The 15,258-nt window shown below is 45.3% G+C and overlaps 1 pseudogene across 1 annotated transcript; it reads right to left on the bottom strand.

Moving 5' to 3' along the window:
* Positions 1-1,631: 1,631 nt before the first annotated feature.
* LOC101177507 lies at positions 1,632-2,081 on the bottom strand (annotated as a pseudogene). Its single transcript, XR_004028505.1, has one exon. The product of XR_004028505.1 is annotated as a 60S ribosomal protein L22-like 1 pseudogene (transcript).
* Positions 2,082-15,258: the final 13,177 nt, after the last annotated feature.

Consider the following 15,258-nt stretch of genomic DNA (forward strand, 5'->3'; position numbering starts at 1 on the left):
ACGTAAATTCTCAGGCCCCACCACAAACCTGCTGAAACTGGGGGTTTGACTCAGCAATCCTTTAACAAGACCTCCAGTTGATTCTGTTATGTATGCACCAGAGTTTGGCGATCATTGTAGCACAGGTAGTTTCTCATGGAATCTGCTGGCATTTTTGGGTAAACACTCTTATAAAGACAGATTATTAGGTATAATAAAAGTAACTACATATGTTTAATATAATTCATAATATGAATGTGACTTTAGAATTTAGAAATAAATGGTTCTTGTATGGAACTTGTTAACATTTGAGAACATAGCATTCCACAGAATACAAGTTGGGAAATACTTCACTTGTACAATACATTTATTGCCTTAGTCAAAATTGTTTTTGTCCTCTGCCTCCCACTGCTTCACTTGACTAGCCTAAAAAAATAAAAAATAAAATCCTTTTTGTTTACATGTAACAGAAACCAGCACTGGCTGTCTAAAGGGGAAGAAAAAGAGTAATTTACTGGAAGAAATAGGGGCTATTGTCTCACAGAATCTCAAGAAGATTTCAGCAAACAAGACTCAGGAAAAAAAGGGACCGCAGTAGCCAGGGGAGTTCTGTGAACTACAGGAGCAGATCTGTCTAAGCAATTTCCAAACCCTCTGTGTCAGAATCGTGCTGGCTGGGCTGGGCGCGGTGGCTCCCCACTGTAATCCCAGCACTTTGGGAGGCCGAGGCAGGCAGATCACGAGGTCAAGAGATTGAGACCATCCTGGCTAGCATGGTGAAACCCCGTCTCTACTAAAAATACAAAAATTAGCCAGGCATGGTGGCACGCGCCTGTAGTCCCAGCTACTCAGGAGGCTGAAGCAGTAGAATCGCTTGAACCCAGGAGGTGGAGGTTGCAGTGAGCCAAGATTGTGCCACTGCACTCCAGCCTGGGCGACAGAGCGAGACTCTGTCTCAAAAAAAAAAAAAAGAAAAGAAAAAAAAAGAAAACAGAAATAGGCCAAAAGCTAGTCCTCTTGCACCAGTCAAGTTGTGAATACAAAGAAAAAGTTCTTGAAGGACATTAAAAATGCTACTCCAGTGAACATACAAATGGTAAGAAAGCAAAACAACCTTATTGCTGATATGGAGAAAGTTTGAGTTATCTGGATAGATGATCAAGCCAGCCACAACATTCCCTTAAGGCAAAACCTAATATGGAGAAAAGCCCTAAATCTCTTCAGTTCTAAGAAGGTGAGGAGGCTGCACAAGAAAAGTCTGAAGCTGGCCAGGTTCAGTGGCTCATGCCTGTAATGCCAATACTTCCAGGAGACGGAGGCGGGAGGATCCCTTGAGTTCAGGACTTCAGTCATCATGCCACTGCACTCCAGCCTTTATTAGAGTAGGATTTTTAATGCTACACAAATGATAAGAAAGCAAAACAGCCTTATTGCTGATAGGAAGAAAGTTTGCGTGATCTCAAACTTTGATAAAAGATCAAACCATCCACAATATTCCCTTAAGCCAAAACCTAATCCTGAACTCAACGGAAACACCTGCCTCAGTCTCCCAACGTGTTGGGATGACAGGTGTGAGCCACCACGCCCAGCTCAAAATTTTCTTTTTTTTCAAGAGTATAATATTTTTTATTCACTGATAAACTAAAAGCCAATTTCTTGGTATATCTCATGTATACTTCATTTATTTTATTAATAAGCAAAGCCCTGTAAGGGGAGTCTTTGCCTAGTCCTCCGACTCTGATTCATCTTCATCTTGACAATTCTGGAAGTAACGAAGTTCGTAGGTCTCCTTGTCAGATGCAACCACTCGAAGCCAATCATGAAGATTGTTCTTAAGGTATTTCTTGGTAAGGTATTTCAAATACCTTTTAGAGAACTGTTTCTCAGAAACAAGTGTGATTTTATTCTTGAAGTGTTCAATGTGAACAACATTCCCGAGATTTCCAGTTTTGCCATTGACTTTAACCTTCTGCCATAGAAATTGCTCAAAATTTCCAGAATCAAAAATTCCATCTTCTACTGGATGAGTAAGGTCCAAATTAAACTTCCAGGTTGACCTCTTGGGCTTCTTGTCTTTCTGCGGCGCCATCTTGCAAGTCGGCCGCGCGCCAGCTCAAAATTTTTAAATTTTTTTTTCTTTTTTTTGAGACGGAGTTTCACTCTTGTTGCCCAAGCTGGAGTGCAATGGCACGATCTCGGCTCACCGCAACCTCGCCTTCCATGTTCAAGTGATTATCCTGCCTCAGCCTCCCAAGTGGCTGGGATTACAGGCATGCGCCAACATGCCCAGCTAATTTTGTATTTTTAGTAGAGATGGGGTTTCTTCATGTTGGTCAGGCTGTTCTTGAACTCCCGACCTCAAGTGATCCGCCCGCCTCGGCCTCCCAAAGTGCTGGGATTACAGGCGTGAGCCACCGTGCCCGGCCTAAAAAAAAATTTTTTTTAAGTAGCTGGATATGATGGCATTCATATGTAGTTCCAGTTACTCCAGAGGCTGAGGCAGGAGTTATCACCTGAGCCCAGAAGTTTGAGGTTACAGTGAACTATGATTGCATAACTGCACACCAGCCTGGGCAACAAAGCAAGAACCTATCTAAAATAAGAAATAAAAGAACAACAAAGTGATCAGTATAGCTGGAGCAGAGTGAGCAAGGGGGAAAGACATACGAAATAAGGGGCAAGAGCTGTATGTGAAGTTGCACACCCTGTAGCAGCAAAATTTCTACTTCTGGACATTCCATTCCATTTGGTTTGATCCAATTGGCTGACTTTGGCCTGGTCTTATCAAGAAAAATAAATGCCTCAAGTTAATGAGTGAAGAAGCAAATGTGTTAGTTAAAAAAGGCTGGATAATGAGATAAGAAATGCTAGTTGTAAGTCTCATTCTGCCTGCCTTACACTTTTACCTTGAGGAAGTGTGTGTGTGAGCAAGGATGAGCAAGAGTGGAAGGAAGCAAAGATGAAAGGGGAAAGCACAAGACTATCAAGGAGCTTTTTTTTTTCCTCTTTTTTTTTTGAGACAGAGTCTCGCCCTGTCACCCACGCTGGAGTGTAGTGGCACAATCTCAGCTCACTTCCACCTCTGCCTCCCGGATTCAAGCAATTCTCCTGCCTCAGCTTCCTGAATAGCTGGGCCTACAGGCATCTGCTACCACCCAGCTAATTTTTTTGTATTTTTAGTAGAGACGGGGTTTCACCATGTTGGCCAGGCTGGTCTCGAACCTGGACCTCAAGTGGTCCACCCATCTCGGCCTCCCAAAGTGGTGGGATTACAAGTGTGAGCCACCGCACCTAGCCAATCATGGAGCTTTGAATACCATGTTAAGGAATCTTGACCCTGTCCAAGAGTTTTGAACTCAAATTGCTACAGGGGCCAGGCAGGTAATGTAAATGATCAAGTCTTCCATTTGTGACTGTTATGGGAAGTGAGAAACCAAGTCTGGTTTGTGGGACCCTCGAATGCAGTCTCAGTGTTACCAGATCTTCCTGTTTTCCAAGGGAAATCATAAATTGGAGATTTTGAAATCTTAGTAAATTCTTCAAATCCAGAGGACTGAATAATATATATTAAGTAAACCAAATTCTGACCCATCGCATGTCCAAGTACAACCAGGACAATGCAAGACAGAAAGAGTTTTGTGCCCGGAAGTGTCTGGGTCAGAGTATTTTTGGATGTCTTTGCTTATCTGAGCTATTTATATTTGCCTCTCTTGTCACCTGTCTGATCCTGGCAGCCAGATTTTGGCCATTACTCAGCTCTGTTCTCACACACACCACACCACCACCCCCACAAGGATAGCACAGGCCCATCTTAGGCATCAATAATGTTCACAGAAACAAACTTTCAAGAGTTTGGGCCGGGCGTGGTGGCTCACGACTGTAATTCCAGCACTTTGGGAGGCCGAGGCAGGCAGATCACGAGGTCAGGAGATGAAGACCATCCTGGCTGATACGGTGAAACCCCGTCACGACTAAAAATACAAAAAAGTAGCCGAGCGTAGTGGCACGTGCTTGTAGTCCCAGCTACTCGAGAGGCTGAGGCAGGAGAATCACTTGAACCTGGGAGGTGGAGGTTGCGGTGAGCTGAGATAGCGCCACTGCACTCCAGCCTGGGCGACAGACGGAGACTCCATCTCAAAAAAAAAAAAAAAAAAAAAAAAAAAAGTTTTACAATTAGCATTAAGAGTCTTGTTCTTTGGGTTTTTTGTTTTGTTTTGTTTTGAGATGGAGTTTTGCCCTTATTGACCAGGCTGGAGTGCAATGGTGCGATCTCGGCTCACGGCAACCTCCGCCTCCCAGGTTCAAGTGATTCTGCTGCCTCAGCCTCCCGAGCAGCTGGGATTACAGGCATGCGCCACCACACCCGGCTAATTTTGTATTTTTAGTAGAGATGGGGTTTCTCCATGTTGGTCAGGCTGGTCTCAAACTCCTGACCTCAGGTGATCTGCCCACCTCAGCCTCCCAAAGTGTTGGGATTACAGGCGTGAGCCACCATGCCCGGCCCAAGACTTAAATATTAAGTCTGGCACGGTGGCCTGTAGTCCCAGCTACCCCAGAGGCTGAAGCAGGAGGATCACGTGAGCAGGAGTTTGAGACCAACCTGGGCAACACAGCAAGACTCCCTCTCTTAAAAAAAAAAAAAAAAGTCTTAAATTTATTTGTTCATAGCCTTCAACTCATGAATTTTTCTAGGAATTTAATCAGGAATATAATTATTTAAGAGTTTTATCTCATTTTGAAATATGTGAAAAATTGGGAAGAAAACCCTAAATGTTCTCAATAAGGATTAATAAATTATAGCATACATGAATAGTATGCAACCATTAACAAATATATTTAAGGAATATTTAATATTACAAAAATTATCAGGAAATGTGCTAAGTGGATAAAGCAGGCTATATAGCTATACATTATTAATACGGCATATAAACTTATATGCTATAAAAATAACCAACATGTTGGTTTCTCTTGGTAGTGCAGTTGGGATTTGAGGGAGTTCTCCTCCCTTCTCTCTTTAAAAGGATCTCTTTAAAAAACAACAGATGTAATACAACTTAGCACATAGATAGATATTAAATAAGTGTATTATATAAAGAATCTTAAAACTTCTCCCTTCTCCGTCCACCCCAGAGCTAACCAATGGTAACAGCTGCAAACTACACATCTTTCCAGATCTCTGTTTCCTCTGTGTAACTACGTATACAACTAAGAGACTGTTTTATATGTATCATTGCGCAACCTTGGTTTTTGCTTTGTTTTGTTTTAACCTAACAGGAAATCCTGCATACCTTTCCATTTCAGAGCACTTGGAGCTACCTTCTGTTTCTTCGCTGTATAAGCCGTTGTGTGAACAAATCTGTTTATTTCTCTAATCAGTCTCCTTTGATAGGCACTTGGGTCACGTCCGGTTTTACGCTTTTACAATCCATCAATGAACAGCAGTAATACGAGCTCAAGACAGAAAGCCTGAAAAACATTGAAAAACAGAGACGGAAAAATAAAAACAGAGGGGGAAATATAATTTCGGGTTATTTCAGTTTCACCTTTATGCTTTTTTATATTCCACATTTTTGCAATAAATATAAATTTGGAAGTAAAAGCATAAAACGAAAACCAAACGATTATTGATTGATTGACTGAGACGGAGTTTCACTCTCGTCGTCCAGGCTGGAGTGCAGTGGCGCGATCTCGGCTCAATGCAACCTCCGCCTCCCGGATTCAAACGATTCTCCTGCCTCAGCCTCCCGAGTAGCTGGGATTACAGGCGCCCGCCACCACGCCCGGCTAATTTTCAAAAGTATATTTAAAAGAAGAAAAGGAAAAGAGGAAAAAAAAAAAAAAAGAAAGAAATTGAAAGCAGATGGGGCAGTTCAGCCTCTTCTCGCGGAGGCGGGGCTAGGCGGAGTCAGGGGCGGGCGGCCACAGCCTGCACCAATCAGGACCCGGTTGATAGGCAGAGCCTGGCGACTTCGAAGACACGCCCCCCCCCCCCCCCCGTCAAAGAGCCACGGGGATTCGTTTCCGTATCCAGGCTGGAAACCAGCCTGGGCCTATCCTGCGCGCTGCTGCGGGCTACTATTGGCTGCCAAGAAACCCCGCCCATCTTCCTGCTCATTGGCCGGTGCGGTTTACGTAAGAGGAGCCTGTTGCTGCGCGGAAAGTCTGTTCTACAGTTTTCGCTAAGGAGTTGTTAACGCTGAAACCGCACTGGGCGTCCTGGGGTCAAAAAAACAATACTAGCCATGGTTTATTAAACTGCAACTAAATGCCAGGCTGTGTGCGCCAAACTTTTAATATTAATAGTTGTAGCCACCTTTCTTGAACACCCACCACTATCAGCCAGTCACTGAGCCAGATCCTTCAAAATAACAGTAAAAATATAGATAATCTACAGTTTATTGAGCACTTCATCTGCATCAAGCCTTGTTAAGGAGTTTCCATGCATGAGCTCTCATTCTCACAATAGAACGGTGGAGGTAAACTATTGACCCATTTAACATTTAACATGCAGACCTGTAGACCCAGCTATTCGGAAGGCAGAGGTGAGAGGACCCAGGGGCTCCAAACTTAAGTGAGCTATGATCGCGCCACTGCACTCCAGCCTGGGTAACAGAACGAGACCTGTCTCAGAAAAACAAAAACGTAATAAAAGAAAAACAAAAACACAGGAAACGGGTTCAGAGAAGTCAAGTGATTTGCTGAGGTTCACAAAGAAAGGGTTGGAACTGGAATCTTCAACTCCGATATCCTGATTCCAAGTGTGGCCTTTTTAGGGAGGGGGTCGGGGTACAGAATTCCGCTGGGGATAGGGAGAGGTAGGACAGGATGATGGCAGGCCAGAGGCGTTGCTCCAGGGACAAGCCTCAGGGTGGTTCTCTGAAAATAGGAGGTATAGAGCCTCTAGGAGTGGAGGGTTGGGGAAGGAAGGCAGACCAGAGGAAAGGGAGAAGTTGTTCTTTCTGAAAATGTGAGGCTTCTCTCCTGGGGCAGCCTATTAAGGTGTAGGTAGCCCTGGACCTGTAGATTCTAGTCTCCACTCTGTGGCCAACTTCCTAGGGGACCCTGGGCAAACTCCTCTCTCTCGACCTGAGGCTTCCTGCCTTGTAAGAGAGGTAGTAAGCCAAAACAATGGAAAGTGCATTCGGGCTGTGAAGTATTTTAGGACTCTGGTCCTTGCTGGCAGTAGGGGGAATCTTCAGCAACCACAAGACCTTTACTTAGCTGTTGCCTGGCCTCTTTTCAAGACCCTCAGGCGGTGACATGGACCCTGACAATCCTATAAACTCAAAACGGTTTGGGCCAGCCCTTTCCTACTCTATTCTGACTGAGCTATAGCAGGATCTGGCCTGCAGGGGGCGTTGAGGAACCACTCAGCCGACAAAACTAAACTATCAACTAAGCAATTTGCCCAAAAGCACCCAGGGCGTTAGTTTTTGCATTTTATTTAAGAAGGGTAAACGTTTCCAAACCTGAAGATTTCTGTCCTCAGCATGCAATCGAGGAAGACGAATTATATGCACTGCCAGTTCTCTATGGCACCAGTTCTCTCCATAACGGCTCTGGAAGTTTAGAGCTAATTTCTATTTCTTTGTTTTACAGATAGGGAAACAGATTCAAAGAGCTGGAAAAAAAATTCAGTTTGGGTTACTTGGCTAAAAGCTGGCACCCGAATTGCCTGACTCCTGGGAAGTGCTCTTAGGAGATAGTTGGCTTTGTTTCTGGGAGTCTGTGGTTGTACTGCCTGCTAATGCACAACTCCAGAGGACAATTTTGGTTGTGTAGCTTGACAGCTCGGCACCTGTCAGCTCTGTGCAGGAAGGACCTCCCTCCCCACCTAACACAATGCCGGCTTCATGAGTAATTGAATTAATGTGTGACTAAGCCTTGAAGGATGGGTCTCCTTTGACTTTATGAAACCAATTGGAGTGGAACTTCTTTCCTGAAAGCTCCCCCCTGGGCAGGAATTGTATCTGAGATTAGCGGGTGGGGGAGGAAAACAGTAAGAAGAGCTCAGAAAATGACATCTGGGGTGATACATCACAGCCGCCAGAATGGTCCCAATACAAGGTCATTATAGTAAAGTGATCTCAGAATTTGAGACTAGAAAACTAATTCAGGAAGAATGAATACAGAACAGGTGACAATCATATTAGGGTCATAATCTGAAATGGATCTAAGGCTGAAGACATTTCAAAAACATTTCAAATTCAGTCTAGGTAGGTGTATCTTTGGGACTGGAAGGTGATTGAGGAATAAAAATAGCTGGCCAATCAGTGGCCTCAACATAGCTGATGCAAGAGTTGAGAGTATGGCAACAGAAGAAGGAGATCTTTACCCAACCAAAAATACAAGGCAGTGGGGAGGGGAGGAATGTGCCCAGCCAGTGGCACCCTGCCATGCCCTGCTAGGCTGCTAGCTTCACCACTGGATTTCCCAGAGCCAGGCACAGTGCCTGGTACACACAAGATGGTAAATAAATATTTACTGAATGAAAGAGGGAAGGAAGGAACTGGAGCCCCCACCGGCAGATAGTTGCTGAGTAGAGCAGTTCAATAATTCGTCTTTTCACTTGCTCAGATTCCAGCTGCCTTAGCCACCTTCAGATGATAAATTTGGCTTTCAGTAAAGGCTCTCCTACAAAGAGGAATGCCCTGGCCTCTCAATTACAGGTCGCTTGACAGTTATGTTTCTCACTTCCAATTAATATATCTGCTTTAAGCATCAGTTCCTTTTGCCAGCCGGCTTCTTACATATTCATGTGTTTGTCTCATCAGTGGAGTGGTGGAGTTTCTGCATAGGAGTCATTCCTGCCTGGGTTGGAATCCTTACTCAGCATATTACTAACCTATCTGACCTCGGCCCAGACGTGTTACCTCTTGAGCCTCAGTTTTCTCATCAGTCAAATGGAGACAAAAGAGCCTATTTCACAACGTTGTGGTGAGAGTTACGTGAGACAGTGATGTATCCTGAATTCTTGCTGGAGCTCAGCACCTCTTAATGTCTGTGCTTCTTCCTGGCTTTTCTTTCTTGGAGACCAGGTCACAAAAGATAATATCAAGGCTGGGCGTGGTGGCTCACACCTGTAATCCCAGCATTTTGGGAGGCTGAGATGGGCAGATTGCTTGAGCTCAAGAGTTCAATACCAGCCTGGGCAACGTGGTGAACCGCCCCCCACCCCCCAACTCGTCTCTACAAAAAATACAAACATTAGCCAGGTGTGGTGGTGTGCACCTATAGTCCCAGCTACTTGGGAGGCTGAGGTGGGAGAATCACCTGAGCCTGGGAGGTTGAGGCTGCAGTAAACAGTGATTGTGCCACTGTACTCCAGCCTGGGAGACAGACTAAGACCATATGTTAAAAAAAAAAAAAAAAAAAAAAGGCCGGGTGCAGTGGCTCACACCTGTAATCCCAGCACTTTAGGAAGTTGAGACTGGGAATTTGAGACCAGCCTGGGTAACATACTGAGACCCCTGTCTCTGCAAAAAATAAAAAGAAATTGGCTGGACAGCATAGTGCACACCTGTAGTCCTAGCTACTTGGGAGGATAGTTTGAGCCCAAGAGTTTGAGGTTACAGTCAGCTATAATCACACCACTGCACTCCAGCCTGGGTGACAGAGTAAGTAGAGGGAGACTGTCTCAAAAAAGAAAAAAAAATTCTAAGAATTTTTTGCTTTTTCTTCTCACAAAGTTACTATGTAAGTGAAGCTTTGGGAATGATTTACTGACTGCCTTAAAGATTCTAAGGAGTTATTCAACAGAGGAGAGTAACTCATACACGTTCATTCAAAAATATTCACTAAGGACTCACTACAGGCATATCTTGTTTTTTTGTCTTTTTGTTTTGAGACGGTCTTGCTCTGTCGCCAGGCTGGAGTGCAGTGACGCGATCTTGGCTCACTGCAACCTCAGACTCCCTGGTTCAAGCGATTCTCCTGTCTCAGCCTTCTTAGTAGCTGGGATTACAGGCATATGACACCACGCCCAGCTAATTTTTTTTTTGTGTATTTTCAGTAGAGACGGGGTTCACCATGTTGGCCAGGATGGTCTTGATCTCGACCTCGTGATCCACCCGCCTCGGCCGGCCTCACAAAGTGCTGGGATTACAGGAATGAGCCACCGCGCCTGGCCGGCATATCTTGTTTTATTGTGCTGCACTTTACTGTGCTTTGTAGATAATGCATTTTTTTCTTTTTTTTTTGAGACAGAGGAAGCTGCAGCAGAAAAGTTTAAACCTAGCATAGTTTGCTTCATGAGGTTGAAAGAAAGAAGCCTTCTCAATAACAGAAAAATGCAAGGCGAAGCAGCACAGGCTGATGGAGAAGCTGCTGCAGTGAGTTATCCAGAAGATCTAGCTAAGATAACTGATGAAGGTGGATACACTAAACAACAGATTTTCCATGTAGACAAACAGCCTTCTATTGGAAGAAGATGCCATCTAAGACTATCATAGCTAAAGAGAAGCCAGGTTGGGAGCAGTGGCTCAAGCCTGTAATCCCAGGACTTTGGGAGGCTGAGGCGGGCAGAGCACGAGGTCAAGAGATTGAGACCATCCTGGCCAACATAGTGAAACCCCATCTCTACTAAAAATACAAAAAAATTAGCTGAGTGTGTGGCACGTGCCTGTAATCCCATCTACTTGGGAGGCTGAGGCAGGAGAATCACTTGAACCCGGGAGGTGGAGGTTGCAGTGGGCCGAGATCGTGCCACTGCACTCCAGCCTGGGTGACAGAGTGAGACTCCATCTCAAAAAAAAAAAAAGAGAAGCCAATACCTGGTTTCCAAGTTTCAAAGTACAGGCTGTCTCGTTAGGGGCTAATGCAGCTGGTGACTGTAAGTTGAAGCCAGTGCTCATTGACTATTCTGAAAATCCTAGGGCCTTTAAGAATTATGCTAAATTTACTCTACCTGTGCTCTATAAATGGAATAGGCCAGGAGTGGTGGCTCATGCCTACAATCCCAAGGCGGGTGGATCACTTGAGGTCAGGAGTTCAAGACCAGCCTGGCCAACATGGCAAAACCCCATCTCTACTAAAAATACAAAAATTAGCCAGGCGTGGTGGTGCGCACCTGTAATCCCAGCTACGTGGGGGGCTGAGGCAGGAGAATTGCTTGAACCTGGGAGGCGGAGGCTACAGTGAGCCAAGATCATGCCATTACACTCCAGCCTGGGCAACAGAGTGAGACTCTGCCTCAAAAAACAAACAAAAAATGTGATCCATAGAAGGAGGCAAAAAAAATCAACATAAACAGGAGTTTGAAAGAAGCTCATTTCACTGTCTTGGATGACTTTGCGGTGGTTCAGACTTCAGTGTAGGAAGTAACTGTAGGTGTGTTCGAAATAGCAAGAGAACGGCCCGGCCAACATAGCGAAACCCCATCTCTACTAAAAATATAAAAATTAGCGGGGCATGGTGGCGCATCCCTATAATCCCAGCTACTTGGGAGGCTGAGGCAGGAGAATCACTTGTACCTGGGAGGCAGGGGTTGCAGTGAGCCGAGATCACACTACTGCACTCCAGCCTGGGCGTCAGAGCAAGACTCTGTCTTCAAAAAGAAAAAATGAAATAACAAGAGAAGTAGAATTAGAAATAAAGCCTGAATATGTGACTGAATTGTTGTGATCTCAGGATAAATCTCGAATGGATGAGGAGTTGCTTCTTCTTTTTATTCTTTTTTTCTTTATTCTTTTTTGTTTTTTTTTTTTTTTGTTTTTTTATTTGAGATGGAATTTCACTCTTGTTTCCCAGGCTGGAGTGCAGTGGCGCAATCTTGGCTCACTACAACGACAACCTCTTGGGTTCAAGCGATTCTCCTGCCTCAGCCTCCAGAGCAGCTGGGATTACAGGTGCTCGCACCACACCTGGCTAATTTTTATGTTTTTAGTAGAGATGGGATTTCACCATGTTGGCCAGCCTCCCAAGTAGGTGGGATTATAGGTACATGCCACCACACCCTGCTGATTTTTGTAGTTTTTATGGACACAGGGTTTCTCCATGTTGACCAGGCTGGTCTCGAACTCTTGGGCTCAAGGGATCCTCCCTTTTGGCCTCGCCAGATACTGGGATTACAGATGTTAGCCACCATGCCTGGCCAATTTTACCTTTCTGAGTTCAAGTTTTCTCACTTTGTACACGTGGTCAATAAGAGATTTTATCATCTGTTGGAGGGAAGTGGTGAGATATATACACATGATATCAAGCACACACCAAGTTTGGAGATCAGTGGTAGAAAGAGATAAAAAGAATGTGTTGAAGGTGTTGAGGACTGGGTGAGATTATTTTCAGCTGAGCTTTTTGGAGGAGGTGTCATTTAAAGTCTTGCTTCAGGCCACAAACAGGAATGAAGGCATTTAATGATGGATACTATTCCAATGGGTAGAGATTTGCAAGAAGAGTACTGAAAGAAAGATTTGAAGGCCAAACAAGAAACATGGATGTTGCAGATGATAAGAATGGGAGGATAAATTAAGGCACATCTTGGCAAACCTTGAATGTTAAGATAGGAGTTTGATTTTTTTTTTTTTTTTTTTTTTTTGAGACAGGGTTTATTTTTTTTTTTTTTTTTTTTTTTGAGACGGAGTCTTTCTCTGTCCCCCAGGCTGGAGTGCAGTGGCGCGATCTCGGCTCACTGCAAGCTCCGCCTCCCGGGTTCACGCCATTCTCCTGCCTCAGCCTCCCGAGTAGCTAGCTGCAGGCGCCCGCCAACACGCCCGGATAATTTTTTGTATTTTTAGTAGAGACGGGGTTTCACCGTGTTAGCCAGGATGGTCTTGATCTCCTGACCTCGTGATCCGCCCCCCTCGGCCTCCCAAAGTGCTGGGATTACAGGCTTGAGCCACAGCGCCCGGCCTCAGAGACAGGGTTTCGCCCTGACACCCAGATCGTGCAGTGGCACGATCTCAGCTCACTGCAACCTCTGCCTCCCGGGTTCAAGCGATTCTCTTGCCTCAGCATTTCGAGTAGTTGGGACTACAGGCGTGCACCACCACACTTGGCTAATTTTTGTATATTTCATAGAGATGGGGTTTCACCATGTTGGCCAGGATGATCTTGAACTCCTGACCTCAGGTGATCTGCCTGCCTTGGCCTCCCAAGGTGCTGGGGTTACAGGCGTGAGCCACCACACCCACCCAAGGAGTTTGATCTTAATTCTGTAGCTGATGAAATACCAGTGAAGCCTTTTGATCTGGACTTTGACATTACATAGTAAAATTTTTTTTTTTTTTGAGACAGAGTCTCACTGTCACCCAGGCTAGAGTACAGTGGCACGATCTTGGCTCACTGCAAGCTCCACCTCTAGGGTTTCACGCCATTCTCCTGCCTCAGCCTCCCAAGTAGCTGAGACTACAGGCGCCCGCCACCACGCCCGGCTAATTTTTTGTATTTTTAGTAGAGACGGGGTTTCACCGTGTTAGCCAGGATGGTCTTGATCTCCTGACCTTGTGATCCACCCACCTCGGCCTCCCAAAGTGCTGCGATTACAGGTGTGAGCCACCGCGCCTGTCCACATAGTAAATTTTTAAAATGAAAGCTGAAGCTGACACAGGGTAGTTTAGAAAGGAAGTTAATGCAAAGGAAGATTCCGTGACCAAGGGCATATGATTGACAGGACATTTTGCTAGGTGACATAGGGCAGGAGATGGTTGTCAAGATGTGGACCCTGCCTGCCAGGAGCGGTGGCTTACGCCTGTAATGCCAGCACTTTGGGAGGCTGAGGCGGGCAGAGCACAAGGTCAGGAGTTTGAGACCGGCCTGATCAACATGGTGAAACCCTGTCTCTACTAAAAATACAAAAATGTGCCGGGCTTGGTGGCGCTTGCCTGTAATCCCAGCTACTCAGGAGGCTGAGGTAGGAGAATTGCTTGAACCTGGGAGGCAGAGGTTGCAGTGAGCCAAGATCAGGCCACTGCACTCCAGCCTGGGCGACAGAGTGCGACTTTGTCTCAAAAAAAAAAAAAAAAAAAAAAAAAGATGTAGACCCTGCCCTCAAAGAGTTTACAATTAAAAAGATCAGATAAGCCAGACTCAGTAGTGCACACCTGTAACCCCAGTGATTGATCTGGGGGGCTGAGGAGGGAATAGCGCTTGAGCCCAGGAATTTGAAGCTGCAGCGTGCTATGATCATGCCACTGTACTCCAGTCTGGGTGACAGAGCTAGACCCCATCTCTAAAAAACAATACTAATAAAAAGAAAAAAGGGTCAGATAAAACATGTACATAGAAAATTACAATACGAGGCAGAATGTGGCCGCACATGGTGGCTCATGCCTATAATCCTAGCACTCTGGGAGGCTGAGGTGAGAGAATCGCTTGAGCTCAGGAGTTTGAGACCAGCCTGGGCAACATATTGAGACCCCTGTCTCTATTTACTAAAAAAAAGAAAAACAAACAAACAAAAAAACTAGGTAGGATGTGATACATGTTAAAAGAGATCCAGCTCAAGTGCCTTAGGAGCTCAGGGGAGGGTGAGATTAATCTCCTTTCCCAAGAATCTGGAGGCAGGAAACCAAGTCGGTTTCATCTTTGGAATTGTAAGCCTAGACTTAGAAGTCTCAGAGGGGGACTTGGGGGTCTTATCCACCCTCACCCCTGGCAGGATTCCCTGTCTAGAATAAACAGTAACTTTAAAATGGAAACAAAAAAAAGGAGCTCTGAAGGAAAACTGTGAAGAGGCTCCGTTTGAAATGAATAGAAAATGAATTCAGCTTGGAGGTGCTGAGGTGTTGGTAGAGGCAACTTTCTGGCAAGAGGCGAGTTGAAGGCCAGGAAATGGATGAGATCAGGGAGAGTGGAGGGAAGAGGGATAAAAACAGAAACTGGGGAAGCACCCACATTTTAGGAAGTGGGTGGTGAAAGAGGAGTCAGAGAAGGCCAGAGGGAGAGGTGAGCAAAGATCCAGCAGAACACCTTGCTACAAAGCTTCGAGGAAGGTGGCAGGGGTGGAAGCCAAAACGGGTAGCAGAAGGAAGAAAACTTCCAGCAATCGGGATTGAGGTTCCACACGAAGTTACCAATGACATTTCAAGGAATGAAGGCTTTTCCTGAGGCTCCCCAGATAAGGTGAATTCCTTGTGTCTGGCATCTTTGGAGCTTCCCCGAGGCCAGGGGGAGCAGGGTTGTGCCCTCTGACCTCTAAATATCTGGGGTTCAGTTCTATAATTAGCAGCACCGGATAGGACGGGAGCCAAACCTCTCTTAACCCTAGCCAGTCCCTCCAGGAACTGAAAAGATGAAGAATTCATTTAGGAGATTTCACACTCGGCTGTTTGGCCTAGCCCA

The sequence above is a fragment of the Nomascus leucogenys genome, chromosome 24 (assembly GCF_006542625.1).
Source record: "Nomascus leucogenys isolate Asia chromosome 24, Asia_NLE_v1, whole genome shotgun sequence".
NCBI classification, from domain to species: domain Eukaryota; kingdom Metazoa; phylum Chordata; class Mammalia; order Primates; family Hylobatidae; genus Nomascus; species Nomascus leucogenys.